The sequence below is a fragment of the Gobio gobio genome (genome assembly GCF_949357685.1).
Source record: "Gobio gobio genome assembly, chromosome: 12".
Taxonomy (NCBI): Eukaryota; Metazoa; Chordata; class Actinopteri; order Cypriniformes; family Gobionidae; genus Gobio; species Gobio gobio.
Window position 1 is genome coordinate 36,357,893 of NC_137105.1, and position 21,381 is coordinate 36,379,273.

The following is a 21,381-nucleotide window of genomic DNA, read 5'->3' on the forward strand; positions in this document are numbered from 1 at the left end:
TGCTGATAAACTGCATATGCAACCGTCAGACAGATGTGACGTAGCCTATTCTAATTAAAACTATTAAGTTAATTACCAATATTTTTGCACCATAATTTCATAATTGTTACATAATTATTTACGTGATTAGTCCTAGAAAAACTACAGTTTTTCCTTCGAAAGTATTGGCAGTCACTTGTTTTGTGTGTATATAAATTCATTATTTCGTTCATTTTACCATGCATAAGCAGAGGGTAATGGATGCTTCACGACCAACCAAAGTTCCTTGCAACTGCTACTATAGGGGCGAAATGCAACAAACATACGCAAATGGTATTGGAAAGGCGGCTTTAGAATTGAACAAGCAATTTTTTTTACTTCTATATGTAAATGATCTCTGTTAGGATTGGTTCACTTAAATGTACTTGCGTACAGTTTACACTGTTGTATTGTTTATCAAGTTGGGTCAAGTACCTGAATAAATGTTAAAATGTAAATGTGGGCAGACATGTTAATAAGCTTGTGTAACTGGTTCTACTGACCCGCTCCGAGCGGTATTCGAACCGTAGTCTCTGGCGCGGGAGGCGAGCGCTCTAACAAGGAGGCTAACTACAACAGCGGCGTCAGTCGATAGAGAGCCTTTTGTGATCAAGGGAGTGAGGTTTACACGCACAAGGTTTTCACTCCCATCCGGGTCACGGCACCAAATCATATTCAAAGCGGGGTTCGAACTGTAATCTCCAGCATTAGAACTCCTTGTTAGAGCGCCCACCTCCCACGCCGGAGACTATGGTTCAAATCCCACTCGGAGCAGGCTGAGTAGGACCAGTTACACTTGTAGTTGTCATGTTATGTTAGTTATAACCCCCGTGCAGATTAATTTCTTTAAATGGTATTTGGTGCTAAAGGAAATTTGCATTGTCAATGTTGTGGACCTTTTTTTTATTTAATTTTTTTTTAAACACAGTAACACAGTTATTTATGGTACAAAACTTTGATTTTAAAATTTGAAAACTGATTGTTTAAAGGTTTTGACTGAGGGGAACCACTGTATTTTGTCTACATAGTGCATCATAAGTAGATCACACAAAAAAGCCCAAGGCAATCCTGTTTCTCAACCTCTGAGTTTGCAGTTGAACTATGACCCTGTATTGTTAATAGTTTCTCTGTGGTTGCCATGTTAGTTTAGCACCCAGAGATGGATGCTTGGGAGTTAATATGTACACATGCAGATCTCAGCTCTAATATGAGTCATAGTGCAAAATAAATGGGTCAGAGCACAGACACAGACATAAGACCCCCCTGGAGGAAATAAAGGTTATAACTTACTCATGGACAGTGCAAAGCTCAAAACATTTGGTTACTATCAGAAACATTTGTATTAAATGCCTGTTCAGGCTGAAGGAGGAAGTGCATACTCCACAATCTTACCTTGCATCACTGCCATCCAAAAACACATAACCATTGTGAAAGAGAAGTGCACTTAGTATTGAATGTGCGCTTAAAATCTTAAAATTATGCCTAAAAAAAATGTACTTTGCAATATTAATGAAATAAAAGTCCACTTAAATGTGCTTAAAGAATGTACATGTTCATGACTTTATCTTTAAAATACATTTTAAATGATTATGTTTGAATAATCTTTGGTTGTTCACTAAGTATTTTACTGTGTTGACTAACATTTAAAGTACTTGATTATAATTTTAATGGTATAGCGTGTTATTGCATTGAAAGCGAATACATTGTAAATGTACTTTAATCACGGTGTTATAAATACAGTATATTTTAAATATATGACATACAAATTTCAATAGAAATTACATAAAAATGTATTTTAGTTTAACATAAATGCTTGTCAGTACATTTGCTTTAACCATATTTCAAAGACAAGAGGAGTAACTGTGACAACCACATAAAAAAGGATTAAAAACACTCTAAGGTTCAGCTAACTGCATTTAATATAAATTTAAACTACAGTACATTTTCATTCAATTGCAATTAACATTCAATTCAGTGTGTGACAACATTACATTCAGTTTGCATTTAAGCATTCAGAATTTCCGTAATAAATACTCTTTAAAAATATTTTTAAACTACGCTAAAGTATACTTTTTATTACAACAGAAACTACTTTACAATAAATTAACTGTCTACCTAAAAATGTAAATTCTGCCACTCGCTCATCCTCATGTCATTCCAAATCTGTAAAAGGAGATGTAAAAGAAGTTTCATGTTGCTCTTTTCCATTTAATGAATGCAAATACCGACTGTGAGCTGACAAATTCTAGCTTTCAACTCTTCAGAAGTAATACAACGGCTTCGAGAAACATCAAAATTGAAGTCATTATTCACTGAAAATCTGTATTGCAGTTCTGCACTTTCAAACTTGCAGCGTTGTGATTGGTTACAAAAGGCAGGAACCAATTGAGTCATCATTAACATCAAACCTGGCACAAGGCATCTTGATTCAGCAAATTTAAATTTGCAAGATTGAATACATATTTTTGTCCCCCATCATACACTGAAAATAATTTAGGGCAAGTAACACAACAACAATGTACTAAAAACTAAAACATTTTTCCTTCACGTTTTTCGTATACAGACAACAACAATGCCAAAACTATCCCTGTTACACGGATCAGCAAAAACTTTTAAAAACTCTGTATTATTCATGCCAGGCCAGTAGTTGGCGATGACACTTTGTATACAAACACTACGCACCAATACACTGAACAAGTAATACGTGCCTGCATGAAGTCACCGTTTTCACAAGTTTGTGTTTTTGTAGTTTACATAGAGACAATCTAGTATCGTTTTTAAAAACTATGTGAGAGTTAATGAATTTAAATTTCTAGCTGAGCTATTACTTCACCAGTACTCGTATCATTTGCACAGATACCAGCCCCCGCGCATTGGCCCTTGCACTTTTTTGTCACGTCCTCGCCTTGTCTGTCCTGTTCTCTTTTATCTTCCTCTTTATCTCTCCTTCTCTTCTAGAAATGCGTAACACATATACACGCAAAGACAGGGGTATTCCAGGGCTTGTGTCGACTGCCAGTTGACTGGAAACACAATCGCAGCTGACAGTTATGTGTGTCATGAGGACAATGGCACAGCGGGGCAGAGATGGCAAACACACAAATCCAGTCACGACGTCGATGCACGCACAAACAGAGACGTCTTCAATCCCAGATTTATTTACACACACCCAAAGACATTTCATTTGGAAAACTGAAATGTTTTGGATCCATTCACACATCCATTCACCACCACACAACGCTCACAGTCAAACAGAGGGCTAAACCAGTAAATCCTCAGAATGTCGAGCTGAACTGAGAGAGGTTATTAATACAAGACAGAAGGTTGGCATAATGCCCCAAATGCTATTTAAGCCATAGAACCCAGTCCGGCTCTGAGTCTTATGTATAGAGGGAAATACTTAATAATGTGAGGAGAACTACATTTACATTCATTAATTTGGCAGATGCTTTTACCCAAAGCATAAGTACTTTCAAGATGTACATTTATCCAGACTCATATACAATGGGAATCGAACTCACAACCTTGGTATTGCTAGCGCAACACACTAACAAATGAACAAAAATACTAAGTTGTCAGTGGAAGAGGTCTGAAAAACTGAATGACCTTGGCATCTACCTCTTTTTGCCCCACCATGCTGGCAACACTCCCCCAATGTAGCTAACAGACACCCTGGTCTGACCTTCCCTCCCCTCTATATGTGCCTGGCTCTTTTTATAGCAGACCATATTCATTAATAGAGAAGGTTCCTCCCAGGAGAACAAAGCTCATTACAGAACGACACATCCTTTGGGTGCTCGCAGGATCCTCATTTGGGATCTTTCTCTGGCAGGTCGGCACCTTTTCCTGATTTGGATGGCTTTGGCAAGAATTCCCCACCTTAATCTCTACTCTTTCCTAACTTAACCACTCCACAGAGATGGTGGGACAGAGAAACATCCATCCCTTAATGAGTTTTGCTAATGCAAGCAATTTGCTATGTCACCTCTACAAATACAATTTGATGTTTCTTTCATTAATGAGAGATATCGAGATATATCCAACTTTTTCAACACACAATGGAAAATCTGATAAGCTCATAGCTTTGTTTACTACATTATACTAGAGCCAGATTTTATCGGTTGAAATGAACCTGTCGCAGATATATCGACATCGACGTATATATGCCACCGATATAAACGTGCGCCCACGTGTCTCACAGCGCGCAAATATTCACACAAAATTGTCAAAATGCCTGTCTTGTCGAGTATCATCGTAAACATAGTCAGTTATGTCTTTAGTGAACATAAACATGACATTTCCCAGTCACCGCCAGCATTTTTGGTCATTTTCACAAGTTGCATGGCCCACAGAATATCTTGTGTGAATATCTGAACATGCAATATGTCAAAAGAAAGAACAGACCCTCGGTTTTATTCTAGCTTCTTGCATTCTTTTTTAACAACACTTAAATGTGGGTCTGTTTCATTAAAAAAACAACATTGAGCAAAAAGCTGAGAAAATCACGTTTTTGTTAAAGACTACATACAGATGGGATTCAGAATGATGAAAACATAGATACGGTAGATGGAGTCCATCGACACCCCCAAAGCCTCACAGTCCTATAGCTCGTCCTGGGTCGACATTTCATTCAATAGCATAGTCGTTTTGATTTATATGCTGTTTAATGTTGATGATCACGTCACTTTACATATGCATCTGCTTATAAGAGATCGCTAATTTCTGCTTCTTTTTCGCCTCTGTTTTGATCGGGAGATTCTGTACTCGTTCAGGAGATGCATAATAGTGCCCCCTACCATATAACAGTGAAAAGTGGGAAAGTGTGTCCAAACTTTTGACTGGTACTGTACTATAATATACACATAAAGACTATTGGCCGATATATCGATATCGGAATTTTTTATTCTCTATTATATCCGCATCGGCACCGAAAAACCCATATTGGTCGGGCTCTAATATATACTACTAGTCACTATACACTAGATTTCCACCAACTCATTCACTTCCTCTAGCGGGATGGAGGCGAGTGAATCCTAGCGGTGGGATATTGACACCTATATTATATATAGATTAGATAAATTTTGACTTCACTGTAGAATTTCAAGTTTGTTTAACTGGTAGAGCGTTGCATTAGCAATCAGTGATGCGCGGGTTGATCCAAAATGAGCGGGTGCCTGCGGTCACCCGCGGTTACCCGCGGTAACGAGTCATCCAAAATAATTTTTTATGATATTCGGGTCGCGGTCGGTCGGGTCATCCTTATTTTCCTTTTGAATGTTGAGCGTTATTAACTTTTTAATAAATACTGACGCGGGACAAAATGCCCGCTTTCCCAACACGTTGAACTGAGCAATGCCATTGTGCCATTTTAATAGGCTACTTTTAAACGCATATAGCTCAGAAAAGTCAGTTTTATGTATTTTCTGAGAGGGGGCGGGATTTTTGTTGTCAGGGGAGACGCACACATCGATTAGACTGGATAAACACATGCAGCATCTTAATTGTTAAGAAAATGAAACAAAATAAATGAATAAATCAATCCATTAGGAGCGCAAACTGTTCTTTTTCTGAATGCTGTATGATATAGTCTAGTGTTATGTAATAAACATGTAATTTAGTTGAAGCTTCTATTCAAAAGCAACTACATCACTCAGCTGGCATAAGAAAGTGAAACTAGCTCTTAAGGGCTTTCTCGCAGTTGACCTGCTGATGACCTTCAAGCCGGGTCGAAACATAAACATCGCGTTCATCAATAGTATGCATCTAGACAGCTGAAATGGAAAATGATGGGCCGCCTCAAGAACTGCCTGCTCTCGCCGCTGCACCTCTGAGCGCACCACGTCAGGGCCTGAAACATTTTCTCAATGGCCCAATGAGCTACGATGAGCATTTATTACTTTAAAAAAATGCGGGTCAGGAAGCGGGTCGGGTACAATATTTTCTTCTTTTTTTTTTGCGGTCGAGTTGCGGGCGGGTAAGTTGAAAACGTCGGTCGGGTGCGGGTTGTTTATACATTGACCCGCGCATCACTGGTGCCACGTTTTTCGAACTGCATATCATGCTGAAGACTGCAAAAGTTTGCAGACATGAGCGCAACAATCATATACATCTGTATATGTGCATATTTACATAGAAAAACAATATAAAAGTAGCACAGTTGAATGCAAAAACGTGTTCTGTGTGAACCACCCCTAAAACATTTTAGAAAAAAAAGTACATGCCAGCTGAATAAATGTAATCTCTCAGAAAAAGCTGTATTTGACAAATTGACACTTTGAAACGTTTATTTATCACTCAGCACCCAGGAATCCTTTGTGGTGACCTGTAACGTGTTACATTTTGAGCCGTTGTCAAATAATTAGCTGTATAATTGGAGCAGGGTCACTGCTGGCAGATATACATCTTGAACAAACAGCGACCACATGTATCTGACTGCTGCTATGTACGTTATGCGGTTGCAATTGCCAGTGTGTCGTTCTGTTCCTTGTGTGTGTTATACCCTGTGCGGTGAGGGATTTGTATCATTATCACTGAACAATTATATTCTAAATATAACCATGGGTGCACTCTGACGCACACACATGCACAGTGACCCTCAGGCCTATAAAGTCTAGCTGAGCTGAAGTATGCAGATAACCTAAATTCATCAGTGTCAGTAAAGACAGAGGACTGGGTGCTTTAAATAAAAATGTAAAATGACTCAACTATCTACCCTGTCTAAACTTGCTCTATACCACCCAGCTCTATAACACACTAAACTAGTGGAAACACTTTATTTTGATGGTCCCCTTCCAACATCCTGTTGACTGTAAGTAAGCAAAGTTACTTACAGTCAACAGAATGTTCAAAAGGGACCATCAAAATAAAGTGTTTCAAAATTATTTTTAAAGATTTTTTTTTTTAGGTATGGTGACTATTAAGCAGACAAAAAACACCATAAAAGCAATGACTTATGGACCTAAAGGTGAGTAGGTAATTATATTTTTGGGTCAAATATCCCTTTAAGAATCAATATCTTATATAGTTTAGTATAGACTTCGTAGCATATGGCTCATGTAATACATGTGATTTGACAGTATTTGTACTGGGACAGTATTTGCTCATGTCAGAACAAAAAAGTGTGGCAGTAAGAGTCAAGTCACCTTTATTATTTTACTATGCAGATTGTTTCAAAGCAGCTTTGCAGTGATAACAAGAAAATAATGCATCAAAGTTTGTTTTGGCTGTACAGCCGCTCTGGACAAAAAAACAGTGATGTCATCGCCCAGCTCAATTCAATTCTCAAACAATGGTGTCAATGCAGGCAGATCAGTAGTTGAATATTAAGTGTCCCCAACTAAGCAAACTAAGGCGACAGTGGCAAGGAACCAAAACTCCATCAGGTGACAGAACTGATTTGAATAATATAAATTGATAATGTTCTATGTGTATGCCAGGTTAAAGAGATGTGTTTTTACTAACAGTGTCTGCTTCCCGAACAATGCTAGGAAGACTGTTCCAAAGTTTAGGTGCTAAATAGGAAAAAGGTCGACCGCATGCAGTTGATTTTGATATACTGGTAATATCAACTAAGCAGAATCCTGAAACCGCAATAATCGTGAAGGAGTATAATGCGTTAAGAGCTCTCTCAATACCGAGGAGCTAAACCATTTAGTGCATAAGTAATAAACAAGATTTTAAAATGTATATTATGTTTAATAGGGAGCCAATGCAGTGTTGACAGAACCGGGCTAATATGATCATACCTCCTGGTTCTAGCTGCTGCGTTTTGGACCAATTGGAGTTTGTTTATTAAGCTTGCAGGGCAACCACCCAGTAGAGCATTTCAATAATCTAGACTTGAGGTCATGAACACAAGAACTAACTGTTCCGCATTGGTCATTGAGGGCATGTCGTATTTTAGATATATATTTTTAAATGGAAGAATGCGATTTTACAGATGCTAGAAACGTGGCTTTCAAATGAAAGATTGGGACATCCAGCATCACCAACAATATGAATGACTGGATGACAGACGGCACAGATTTAAGATAATTACTGTCCTACAGCCTGAACCCGATGCAGAGATCAGTGCATTGAAGACAAGGTAAGACAAGAAAACATCCATGGTATATGACTAATGCATTAAGACAAAAGTGGGAACAGGTACATGGTAAAGACCCATAATATATTCTGCACCTTGTTTTTTTTTTCCAGATTGCATGGTGAAATGAGACAGATCTTACTGCATTGGATGTGCTGCAGTGCATGTGTGTGCTTTATTACTGCATTGTGTCATAGTGTACAAGAATGTTTTAAGAACTTTTGTTCTCTTCTTTTATTCTCTCTTCTCCATAACTTGAACAGCTGAATCAGCAGAAGCTTCCAGCATAATGAAAGCCACTGACCCAATCTCTCTCTCTCTCTCTCTCGCTCTCTCTCTTTTGCTTTCAGGGAGACCAAGGAGTATTGAAACATGAGGTGAGTTGTAACACTATGTTTAGTGAATTAGAATCTATAGGGGTCAAATCACATCATTCATGATCATCACCCTCCTGGGGTGACGGGAGTAGACTGCATGTGTAAAAATATAAGGAATATACAGGGGGAGAAATTGAGTATTAGAAACTGCAGAGGTGAGAGCTGATCCGTTGCTGGTGAACGAGTTAAACTCTTTCTACGCTCGCTTTGATGGTAATCGCGGCAGCGCGACTCCGGCGAGTGACGCGTCAGAGAGAGTCCCTCAGAGCAGCAACAGTCACGTGATCTCTGTCTCGGAGGACGAGGTTCGGAGGGCACTCAAACGTGTGGATGTCAGGAAAGCTGCTGGGCCGGATGGTATTTCAGGTCGTGTTCTGCGGTCCTGTGCTGATCAGCTCGCAGGGCTCTTTACATCCATATTCAACGAGTCCCTTGCTACATCTGTTGTCCCCACCTCCTTCAAACGATCCTCCATCATCCCTGTACCTAAGATCAGTAAACCCTCTTGCCTAAATGACTATCGTCCAGTGGCTCTCACATCTTTAGTCATGAAGGTCTTTGAGAGACTCATTAAAAACAACATTTGCTCCTCCATTCCTGACACTTTGGACCCTCTTCAGTTTGCCTATCGTCCCAATAGATCGACTGAAGATGCCATTTCTCACGTCCTTCACTCCTGCCTCACTCACATCGACAGCAAAAGTGGGAACTATGTCAGGCTGCTATTTATTGACTATAGCTCAGCCTTTAACACCATAGTTCCCATTAAGCTAACACACAAACTCCTGGATCTAGGCCTGAATTCTTCTCTCTGCCTCTGGATTGAAGATTTCCTCACTGGCAGACCCCAGGCGGTGAGAGTAGGCCAGTTCACCTCCACCTCCATCACCCTGAGTGTTGGAGCTCCACAGGGCTGTGTGCTGAGTCCCCTGCTCTACTCTCTCTACACCCATGACTGTTTGTCCACACACAGCTCCACCTCGATCATCAAGTTTGCTGATGATACTGTTGTCCTGGGTCTCATCTCCAACAACAATGAGACGGCATACTTGGACGAAGTGGAGCAACTGACATCATGGTGCCAGGACAACTGTCTCTCTCTGAATGTTAACAAGACCAAAGAACTGATTGTGGACTTCAGGAAGAGACAGCATCGGTCATACTCCCCTCTCATGATCAGCGGGACACCGGTAGAGAGAGTGAGCAGCTTCAAATACCTGGGAGTGAACATCTCCGAGGATCTGACCTGGACTACACACATCCAGACACAGGTGAAAAAAGCCAGGCAAAGACTGTACCACCTGCGCCAGCTGAGGAAATTCAGGGTTTCACCAGCCATCCTGAAAACTTTCTATCGAGGGGCGATAGAAAGTGTCCTGACTCAGTGCATCACAGCGTGGTACGGGAACAGCACCAGTCACGATTCCAAAGCCCTGCAAAGAGTGGTGCGCTTATCCGAGCGCATCTCAGGCTCAGCTCTCCCGTCTCTGCAGGACATCTTCACCAAACGCTGCAGAGGTAGAGCTACTAAAATCATCAGAGACATTAATCACCCTGCAAACTCTCACTTCACCCTGCTGCCATCTGGTAAGCGCTTCCGTAGCCTGATGGCAAAGACTGAAAGACTCAGGAGGAGTTTCTTCCCCCAGGCCATCAGACTCCTGAACTCAGTCACGTGACTCACTTCACCCCCGCACACACATAAACATCCAGTCTTTTAACATTAACATCCACATACTGCAATTGCACTGCACTTTACGTCCCTATTGTTACTGCGTAACAACCTGTAATAAACCTTGCACATTATACTTCTTTATATATACATATTATATATTTTATGTTAACCACTTATTTTTAAGTCTACAGTTTATCTCACTTATCATATCCACATATTTTTTATATTTTTATTTTTATCTTATTTCCTATTTTTATCTTAACTTGATTTATTTATAATTCTACTTATGTTAATACTTTTTATTCTAATTTTATTCTATTTCTATTTAATTTCTTGTAACTGTTATTTGCACTGTCCATGGAGCGGACCTGTTTACATTTCACTGCCAGTTGTATATTGTGTATATAACTGTGTATGTGACAAATAAAACTCTCTTGAATCTTGAATCTTGAATCAGAAACAAAATGATGTTGACACAAAATGACTTACTCCCTGGTCTCTCCTACCTCCATCATTCAGCATGCTAAATATTGAGAGCACTGGTGTGTACTATAATGGCTTTATTAAAAACATGGTTTCCCTGAAGCAATGAGCTTAAACAGCTTGTAAGAAACTTTGCAGTGAGCTCGCTGGAGAAGAATAATTGAATCAGTATTTAGTGTTATCTAACTAACCTCTGGTTTCACAGACAAGGCTTAAGATAGACTTAGACTAAAAACATTGTTGGAGCTGTTTTAACTCTACGCACTGTTCTTGAGCTAATCTGAAGGCCACATGAAGTTTGGAGGTCTGTAGCTATTGACTCTGCAGAAAGTTGGTGACTTCTGCACACTGTGCACCTCAGCATGCGCTGACCCCCGCGCTGTGATTTTACATGGCCTACCACTGCTGAGAGCGACCCATTCTTTCACAAAGAAGCAGTCTGCATGCCTACACCCTTAAAAATAAAGGTGCCAGGAAGAACCAAAAAGAGGTTTTCACGGCGATGCCATAGAATAACTATTTTTGGTTCCCTGAAGAACTGTTTTGTGAAAGGTTCTTTAAAGAACCTTTCTGCGCTACAAAGAACCTTTATTTTTAAGAGTGTATGTGCTTGATTTTATACACCTGTGGCCATGGAAGTGATTGGAACACCTGAATGCAATGATTTGGAGGGGTGTCCCAATACTTTTGGCAATATTTATTGTATACTTTTGTTTTTTTCTTTTTCTAGGGCACATTTATAAAAGCTACTTAAATGTCCTAATTGAACGAAGGCTCAATCCTGGTTTAGTCTAAGCCCTGTCTGTGAAACCGGGCCTATAACTATTAAAAATTGAACGTTTGTGATGTATTCATGTATGTTCTTCAATGAAAACAGCGTGAGTGACATATGCGTCTGTGTGCTTCAATTAAAACTAACTTGGAAATACCTGTGCATTAAATGGTTTTATTGCACACCTTCCAGCCAATCAGAAACTAGTATTCAGACAGACCATGGTGTAAATATATATATATATATATATATATATATATATATATATATATATATATATATATATATATATATATATATATATATATATATATATATATATATATATATATATATATATATATAGAGTCCCGGCCCAAATTTACGCCATTGGTTGATGTATAATACTTTAACACACAAGAAGTAAAACTGCTTTCACCAAGTCATTTTACAGTGACTTCAAAAATGCATCAAATCAATCCATCTCTTGTAATCTATTTGGCTATTAGGCACACAAGCCTTGCTTGGCACTCTTCTTGAAATAATCTGTTCATCGAAGGCCTCTGGCGGAGATACTGTAATAGTGTATAAAAGTAGCATAAATCTGTGCTCACATGCACATGAAAGCTTCTGGGGGTAGCCGAGAGAAAGAGAGAGAGGTGGGGTTAGAAAGCTCGCCCTGTGCTGCAGGCGTGTGCTAAAAACAGGCCTGTTGTTCCATGCTTTCCGGATCAATATGAGAACAGAGTGCGCGATGAAGAACCGAAGATTAAAAGGCGTATATCCCACTGATGGGCCTATCACTCATTCTTGAGGGAATTAAGTATTGATTTGGATGAAAATATAATTGTTTTTGTGGGCGAGGCTGCATGCTTGTGTGCGAGCGCTCTGCAACTTTTGGAAAAAGTTATGGCATACAAGTGTAAATAGTATTCCTATCCGTGATCTTTATGAAAATAAATACAGGTTTTAACTGACAGATCTTAACCAAACTACAGGTTTTACTTAATTGAAAAATAAAATAATTATGAGCTCCTGTTATTTGGAGTTACCATGAAATGAAAATGGTCAACTCTTATTTTTTAATAACTATCGATAAATTCACTGATATTTTTTTACGCTCAGAATGTTATGACTTTCATTTTTTGTAAGTATTGTCTGTAATGATGAAACTTTGGTAGTTGGTCCTTTATTTTAGTATGTATTTGTTACTTTTTAAAGTGCCCCTATTATGCTATTTTAAAGTTTCCTAACTTTGTTGTGGAGGTCTCCAACAACAGGTTTAGATGCATCATAAAGGTCAAAAATCACTTTAATTTTCTCATAAAATACATTGCATATCCCCACAGTGTTAAATTATTCTCAAATTACTCAATGGATGAATCTTTCTCTATAAATCCCTCCTTTCCGTGAGCTACTCTGCTCTGATTGGCCAGATGGCCCAGGTATGATTGTGATTGATCTACCTACAGCGCACGTCGGATACAAACATCCATTACCATAACTGTACTTGAGCTCACGAGGCTTCCTCAAACCTCAGCGATTGTACACACTGTAAAGATAGTAACAATGTTGATTTTACCGTATCAATCCCAGCGCAAGCCTGATGATGAAACATTGGAAGAACTAGTTATTCAACCCGAACCTCCATCGCAAGGACGACCTGAGCAGGACGTTTCTCAGTGATACACTACTCACTTTAAGGTACATTGTTAGATTTTGCAGCTGTAATTCCTCACCATTAGCATTAATGTATGTCCACCAAACTGATATGTGTGTGTATTTCTAATTTATTGCGGTGCACATGCGGGAACTTTATTAATTGTATCAATAATGGTGCATACGTTAGCCGAGCACTTACTTGAATGACTGATGTAACATTAAAGTTTGCAAAACAAATCTTGCTCCATCATTTATCTTTACTCAAAGACAAAGTAGTAAAAACGACAGACAAGCTGGATTAATAGACACAGTTTTAGGCAATAGTGGTACTTTTCAGTAGTATTTCAGTAAGACAGTAATAACGTGAGTTAGCCAGTTAGCCAGAGACCTACACAATATAAAACACAAAACTACATATTTTGAACACCCAGTAGAAAATATATAAATCAATAATGACTCAAACTTACTGGTTAAGATTCTGAGGAGCAAGCTGGTCCAAACAAGCTGAGTTCTGACAAGCGTTTTGCGAATCCTGTGTTGAACTTCGAGATTTGAGAAGCAGTCGTCAGTAAAATGACATGTTTGTGGGCGTGTCAAGTTGTTTGCGGGCGGACAACATACATCATGCAAATGTCGTTTCTAGTGACGTAGAACTGTCACGCAGTAAGATTCGAAATACAAACGACTCGTATTGGTGATTCAGAGTCGATTCTTTCTTTTGGGAGACATTGGGCCTCATTCATGAAACACGAGCAGAACAAATTTGTGTGTAAATCGTTCGTAAAGCCGCTCTGGCGTAAATTTTCGGATTCATGAAAATGTTCGTATTTTCAAAATGTTAGTTGGTACGAAAGAAATTTACACCTGCTTCCTACCACGTGTAAATGGTGCGTAAAAGATTTGAACGTTCTATGTTCTAATTTAGGCAAACTGACGACATTGCATTTTGATGCACTATGTACCATAATAATATTTCAAGTTGATTTGCCCCGTTTTTTTACTGTTCAACGTTGGGTAATAGTCACTTTTCACCAAGCCGTCCAATCACAGTGGAGGAGGGGCGGGACAAAAACTACACCAACCAATCATCCCACTTGTACACCGACTGAACAACAATAATGGAGAAGTTAATACTGCTTTTTGCTGCATTTTTTATATTCAGTAATATTCTTCAAAGTGAGATACTAGTAACATTACTGCCATGGATATTCTTTATCATAGCAACCAAAGTATCTCAGCTGGAAAAACGCCGCCCTTGCAAATCGCTTGTTTGTCATCATTAATAAATCAATAATATACACACGTTTAAATACAGAATAGAAAGTATACAAAGCGTTTGTGAATCTGGAGGAGAGTTTTCGTAAATGTCCATTTTACACGCAAATTACTCCCAATTTGCTCATATATTTACGAAAGTTTCATGAATGAGGCCCAATAACTTTATTTATTATGCACTTTCGACTTTACAACTTTGCAGAACGGTTACATTCACAAAAAGCTATATCACACACAGCATGAAGGGGAATATTCGAAAAAACATAATAGGGGCACTTTTTGTCCTGTTATGAGGATTGTAATGTTGGCTCCCTGAGGTTGTTATGGCATGAAATTCCCCATCTTCCTGAGTCTAATGTTATCTTTCCTAAACATGTGCTGGTTAACTCTAACCCTTACCATTAATCCACAGCTTGGCATGACAGTGCTCCAGGCTGGCTTTCTGATAAACACTTGCGCTTTTGGATTTTCTTTTTTGAGATGCTCAATGGGACTAGAGATTTACCATTACAAGACTGACCCAAATTGTTCAGATCCTATTATAAGTAAGCCTGAGGCTGCTGATGTTTGAATGAGAGAGGCGTCACGGGCCGAACTTAACCCCAGCTCACTGGGAAATACATAGTGTGTTCAAAGGTAATATGGTCATTTATGCAGAAAATAACCTGGATTAAATTTAAGAGGGATGTTAGTAACTCTTTTGCTCATGAACTTTTAGCAATGTTTATGTCGGTTGAAACCCTCATACAGCTGCTGGACTACCAGAGGATTTTATTGGACAGAAGAGGTTCAAATAAATTAGAATTTTGTCCGGTCTCATCAGTCGCTACACAAGAGTAACTTACCCAACTACTCGCCTTCCTCTACCTTCGTCGTCCTCTTCCCGAGACTTGTTATCCTCATCGTGCTTGTCCTACAAGTACCTACAAGACTTGTCAGTTAAGTGTGACTATCATTTGAACTCCTTATGCTCATCACTCACCTGTCTGACGATCCTCCAGATCGCTACCAACCTATTAATAAAGACCTGTTACATTTATCTCCATGTCTCCTCTCCTGTTTCATAACACATGCTCTACATTAACTTACAATATATTGTTTAGTTATCAGGAAGAACTATTATTGTATAAGTATGTTTTTTATGCAAGTGTCAAAAACAAATTTAAATCTATATTAAACTGAACGGACAAAATAATCACATGTATTCAGGATCCAAAACTCTGACTCTTTGTTTAAGTCTGCTTAGTTTCATTGTGTTTAATGCCTGGTACACATTGTACAATTTTGGGCTGTCTCAGACAATTCTTGCGATTTCTGTGGTCATGGCTCCAAAGCGGTGGTCCTACGTCAGAGAGAGGTTCAAAGTTGGCCGTTTTCACGGTCTTGCAACCAAAGATAGCCTTTGATAATTTTCTCACAGTGTCAGAAATTTAGCATGATCATATTTCATATTCTCTTTCGCTACCTCCTCTTTTTGTCAGCGCACATAAAAATCACAATTGCCAAAGTGTTATTCATCTTGTTCATCGTGCTGATGGCTTGTGGCAAGCAGGACGAGGCAGAGGGCCGTGAGAACGGGGCGAGACCGGTGGCATGATTGATAACTCTTGCTGCTGAGGGTGAGCTGCAGCTAAACTCTGCAAACTTTTATGATGAATTGGAAGAGGATATTTCCCTAAGCCGCTGGTCCCGCCCAGCTCAAGGTCACTTGCGCTCCCGCTGACTCACTGAGATATTTCCCTAAGTCTCCTGTCTCTCCAGAGTTCCCACCTTGCTTCCCTCTCCCACCTCCTCTTCCATTGACAGCCAGTTCCTCAGCCTCAGCCCCACCTCTGTTTGTTCCCTTCAGTCCCTTGGCTCCTCCTCTGACGCCACTCTATGGTGTGGAATTTCCTCTGGTCTTCTGGTCTCCAGCTCTGCCTAGCCAAGTAGATCCCACGGCTCCACCTTCAGCCACTGATCCCCTCACTCCACCTGAGCCCGTCGACTTGTCGGCTGAACCTGGGCTCCTCCCTTCCTCAGCTCCACCAGAGACCCTCGTCCTTACAGCTCCACCAGGCTCCCTTGTAAAGGATTGTAATGTTAGGTTTATGTTGCCAAGTCTGCTTAGTTTCATTGTGTTTTAGTTTCATTTTCTCTGTTACCATTTTGCCTGTGTTCCTGATCGTTATTAGCCTTAGTTAATTAACACCTGTTTCTGTTCCTACTCAGTCTGGTCATTATTTTCTGATGTCTTTGCATTTCGTGGTTATTTTATGCCCCTTATCCAAAGTATTTCCTAAGAAATTAAAAACTGTTTTTGTTTCTCCTTCATCGTGCAATTTGTTACATTAGTTATATATATATAAAAAATATTTCAAAAGTTTGGGTTTGTTTTTATTTATTTTTTATTTTTTATTTTTTTTGCAAGTAATGCTTTTATTCAGCATGCGTCAAGTTGATTAAAAGTGACACCAAAGACAATTTATAATGTTACAAAATATTTATTTTTCAAATAAATGCTGTTATTTTGGACTTCCTTTTTCAATAGCAGTTATCACAAAAAAATATTAAGCAACACATCTGTTTTCAACGCTGATAATAATAAGAAATGTTTTTTTAAGCATCAAATCAGCATATTAGAATGATTTCTGAAGGATCATGTGACAGTGTAGACGACTGGGTAATGATGCTGAAAACAAATTCAGCTTTGACCACAGGAATACAAATGTATTCAGAGAATAAAGAGCAATTGTAAATTGTAATAATATTTTGATGCAACAATATTGTAATCAAATAAACATCGCCTTAGTGAGCATAAGAGACATCTTTTAAAAACATGGGGGGAAAGCTTTTTTAGTTTTGCTACTTTGTAGACCAGGTGACTCTGCATATGGAGTTGACATATTAAAGAATAGCATATGACCTAATGTATTTCTTTTGTAACTAAAGTAACTTTGAACTAAGTAACTTTCACACCTTAGTCAGAAGATCTCATTACATCCAAGTAATAATTATCTCCTAAAGAATAAAATTCAGTGAGAAGGAACTCAACCAGACCTGATCATCCAGATCAGGTCAGACATGTTTAATCAAGCCTTAGATGAAAAATGCAAATAATGGGACTGCTTACTCATGGGTCAATACTGGGCTGGAATTTTTTCTTTCTTTTTCAGATAAGATCACGACAGGCACTTAAAATGTTAAATGCCGTTGTAGAACATTTATACACACTTATAGTACAATTTGTAAGTTACTAACCATACACTTTTGCCAACATAAAAGCTTTGGATTAGATCCGTCTTTAAAATGTATAGATTAAAAGAACAGGCTATAAACCTGTTTCGATCCTCCCCTCTTTATCCATGCCGACTAATATAAATGTGTGCTGGTATCCATGGAGAGCTCGTCATTGTCACTGGTCTCTGGTCATTATTTTGTCAAGAGCCTTAGTTACCCTTAGTAACCCTCTGGGTGGCAGAGGAGTCTGAATAACAAACTAAAGAGAAGACATTGTGTGCATCTCAGAACTGCAACCTGCAACTCAGCTCACGCATGCTCTTCATTTAGTTCAAACTAACATTTACATTAGATTTTTTTTTTTTTGCCATTTTTTTCTTTGTATAGCATTATATTAAGGATCAATGTGTTAACTTTTTTACTTCTCCAGCACTGGAGGATGAATCTTATTTCTTAGTTTGAAATCTGTCACTTTTCAGGGCTGACAACAAACTGGACTGACCCTTCAAAGTAAGTTATTTTCATGATTTTTCTCCATTTTGAACTGTAATGCTGAAAACCTTACCATAATTATTATGTAAAAAAAAAAAAAATTATAAAAATAATGATGAATGTTTTATGAGAGCACTTCAACAAACGCTGTGGTTTCCCAGCTGTGCCCACAAAAGCCTTTTTAAATGGAGACTGTCATAGAAGCTCTTTAAGTGCGTGGGGGGAGGCAGTTTTTCCTATTGTTATGCCTTTGTGCCGACAAACTTGACAGTTGAACGATATGATTGTAGATGAGGAATTTATTTTGCATGGTCGTAATGATCATTAATTAAAACGGGTGTAAAAAAATATTTTCCTGTTCTTGGTATCCATTAATGTTTGAGACTAATTGATCTTCATTGCCTCTTTAAACATAACACAATCCACTTCTGCTTTCTTAGCTGGGGAATAATATACGCTGTTGGAAAAAAAACTGAATTCATAATCATGTTTCATAATCTTTATCTTTTCATTGCTTTTGGTTGGAATTTTTTATTCTTTAGGCTGTGGTTAAAACTTTAGAGTTGCAAATGTGTGTGTTAGAGTCCACATGAAATCCGAACTGACCCTATTTCATTAGTGTATTATTCCAAGAACAAATTCAAATGTAAAATAAAATAAAGTAATATCCAACAACCTGTTCTGTTTTAGTGCATACACTTTTCACAATCCAATCAATTCTCAATGGATCAATTGGATCATTTTTTTCTGGTTAATATCTTGTTTCAATCAGAAATGCATCTTGATGCACAATTCAAATTGATTGTGAAGTCTGTTGATTTTAATAAAAGTGTATTTAGCCCCTCAGATATTCTGTTTAAATCAATCTGAACACCGGACAATTTCCTCTCTGAGGAAAAAAACTGAGATTAGCTTTGACAGCTTTGACTCAATCATTAACAGACATTTCATATATGATGCCCAAAGGCATGGATGATCTGGTCTGTAAGGTAAATATTACCACAGCTCTGGTGTGAGCCAAGCAAAGGTGACATGGAAGAGGAACATTTTTACTGACACAAAAATTGTTGGTGTTTTAATTATAAAGATAGCCGAGGTCAGGGGAAGTTTGAGAATATCAACAAGTTGACACAGAGTTGTTCATTAACAAACGAAAAAGTTAGCTTACAGAAATATATTTCACTCTATACACAAATCAAAACAAAAGTTTATCAAATGCTTTTAAGTCCGTTTAAGCATTTAGAAATATTTTATAATTCATATACACAAGGATTTTTTAACAAAGACTTCAGTATATTGTCTAATAGTAAAATCCCATTATAATCAACCCCTGTCCTCAGACTTTAACTATGAAATGTCTGTGACTAAAGCATATAAACTTAAATAGGACAAAGAAAAAGGATTTATCTAGGTAGTTTTATTATGTATCACCAATCCTGATCAGTTACAAGGCCATCAACATCTGATTTAAGACCAGACACAGATAGTTTATTTGTAATCAATTTCAAGCTAATAGGGCCGATGAAACAGGGAGATTTAGAGTTTTATCGATAGGGACTCTATTTTGCTTTATTCAAACCCATTACTCATCCACAATGACCCAAACAGGCCGAATGCAGCCTCCTCATGTTTAACTGATGAACACTGTGGTGAATGTGCTTCATCAAAGCTTGTATCTCTTATCCTGCTCTCTCTCTCTCTCTCTCTCGCTCCTTCTTAATACAGCTCTTTTTTTTTTCCAGAGCTGTATTAGAAGGGCTGGTTTGATAGTCCATTTTAGATAATTTACTAACTATAAGTAACGTGAATATGGCCAGAAGGGACTGTGTTATTAATTTCAGAAAAACTGCTTTTAGTCAGTCTGCCTTCTCGATTAAAGCCGCGAAAGAATGGAATGACATCCCAACGTCAGTTAGAGAATTAAATAGTTATAATGAATTTCGTTCTTCTTTTAAAACTTGGCTTTTTAGCATGCAAATTTGTCAACATTAAAAAAAAATCTTTTTTATTTATTTTATTTTATTTTATTTTTTATTTTTATTTTATTTATTTTTTATTTATTTTTTTATTTTTTTTATGTTGTTTTTGGAAATTATAGGTTTTGTTGTATTATGTTATATTTTGTTATGTTTTGATTAAATTGTTGTATTTGCATTGTATTTTTAGGTTGCCTGTTGTACATCTGGCCTAGGACTGCAGATGAAAACTAGCCTTTTGGCTAACTCTGGCATATTTTGACTTGTCATGTTAATATGCATTGTCCTTGTAATAATAAACTAACTTTGCAACTACATGTCAGCAGTCCTTACAGTATTAGTAGACTATATCTGTTTGAAGGGACATTCCCCCCCCCCAAAAAAAAATTCTGTCATAATTTACTCACCCTCAAGTTGTTCCAAACCTGTATGAGTTTCTTTCTTTTGTTTAACACAATACATTTACAGTACATTTAATACATTTATTTATTTAGCATAGCGTGATTTGAGCTAAAGAAACAATTTATGATTGTTGGTACATTTGGACTCTAAGCTACGCTCCTAGAGCTTTTATAGTCCAACAGCAAAGGGACATTTCACTTTTTTTCACTGTGCTTTTCACATGGTAATGTTATGCCAGGTGGCGACAAATGACTGTCAATGAGTGAGTCACAAACATTCACTTAATCAATTAATTCAAAATGCTGAATTATTTAGGAATGACGACAAGTGGCTGTGGCCTCTATTATAGGGATAGTTCACTCAAAAATGAAAATTACCCCATGATTTACTCACCCTCGTGCCATGTGTATATGACATTCTTCTTTCAGATGAATACAATCAGAGCTATATTAAAATATGTCTGGCTCTTCCAAGCATTATAATGGCAGTGAATGGCAGTTCAAAAATTGAAGCCCAAAAAATTGTATACATCCATTATAAAAGTAATCCACACGGCTCCGGGGGTTAATAAAGGCCTTCTGAAGGGAATAAACTGGGGTTAATAAAGGCCTTCTGGGTTTTTGTAAGAAAAATATCCATATTTAAATCCATATTTATGGAAGGTGGTCCGCCAGAAGCTAGATATTTTACTTTATAACGTGTTAAATATGGATATTTTCTTACAAAAACCCATATATTCTCTTCATTCACTTATTATCCAGGACATGTTTTAATATAACACAGATTGCATTTGTCTGAAAGAAGAATGTCTTATACACCTAGAATAACTTTAGGGTGTGTAAATCATTGGGTAATTTTAATTTTTGGGTGAAATATCCCTTTGTTTAGACCTATTTTTATTGAGCAAAATGAAGCAAAGAAACAACAATGATAAAAGTAACTGGCAATATTGTGTCTGACATGCAAGT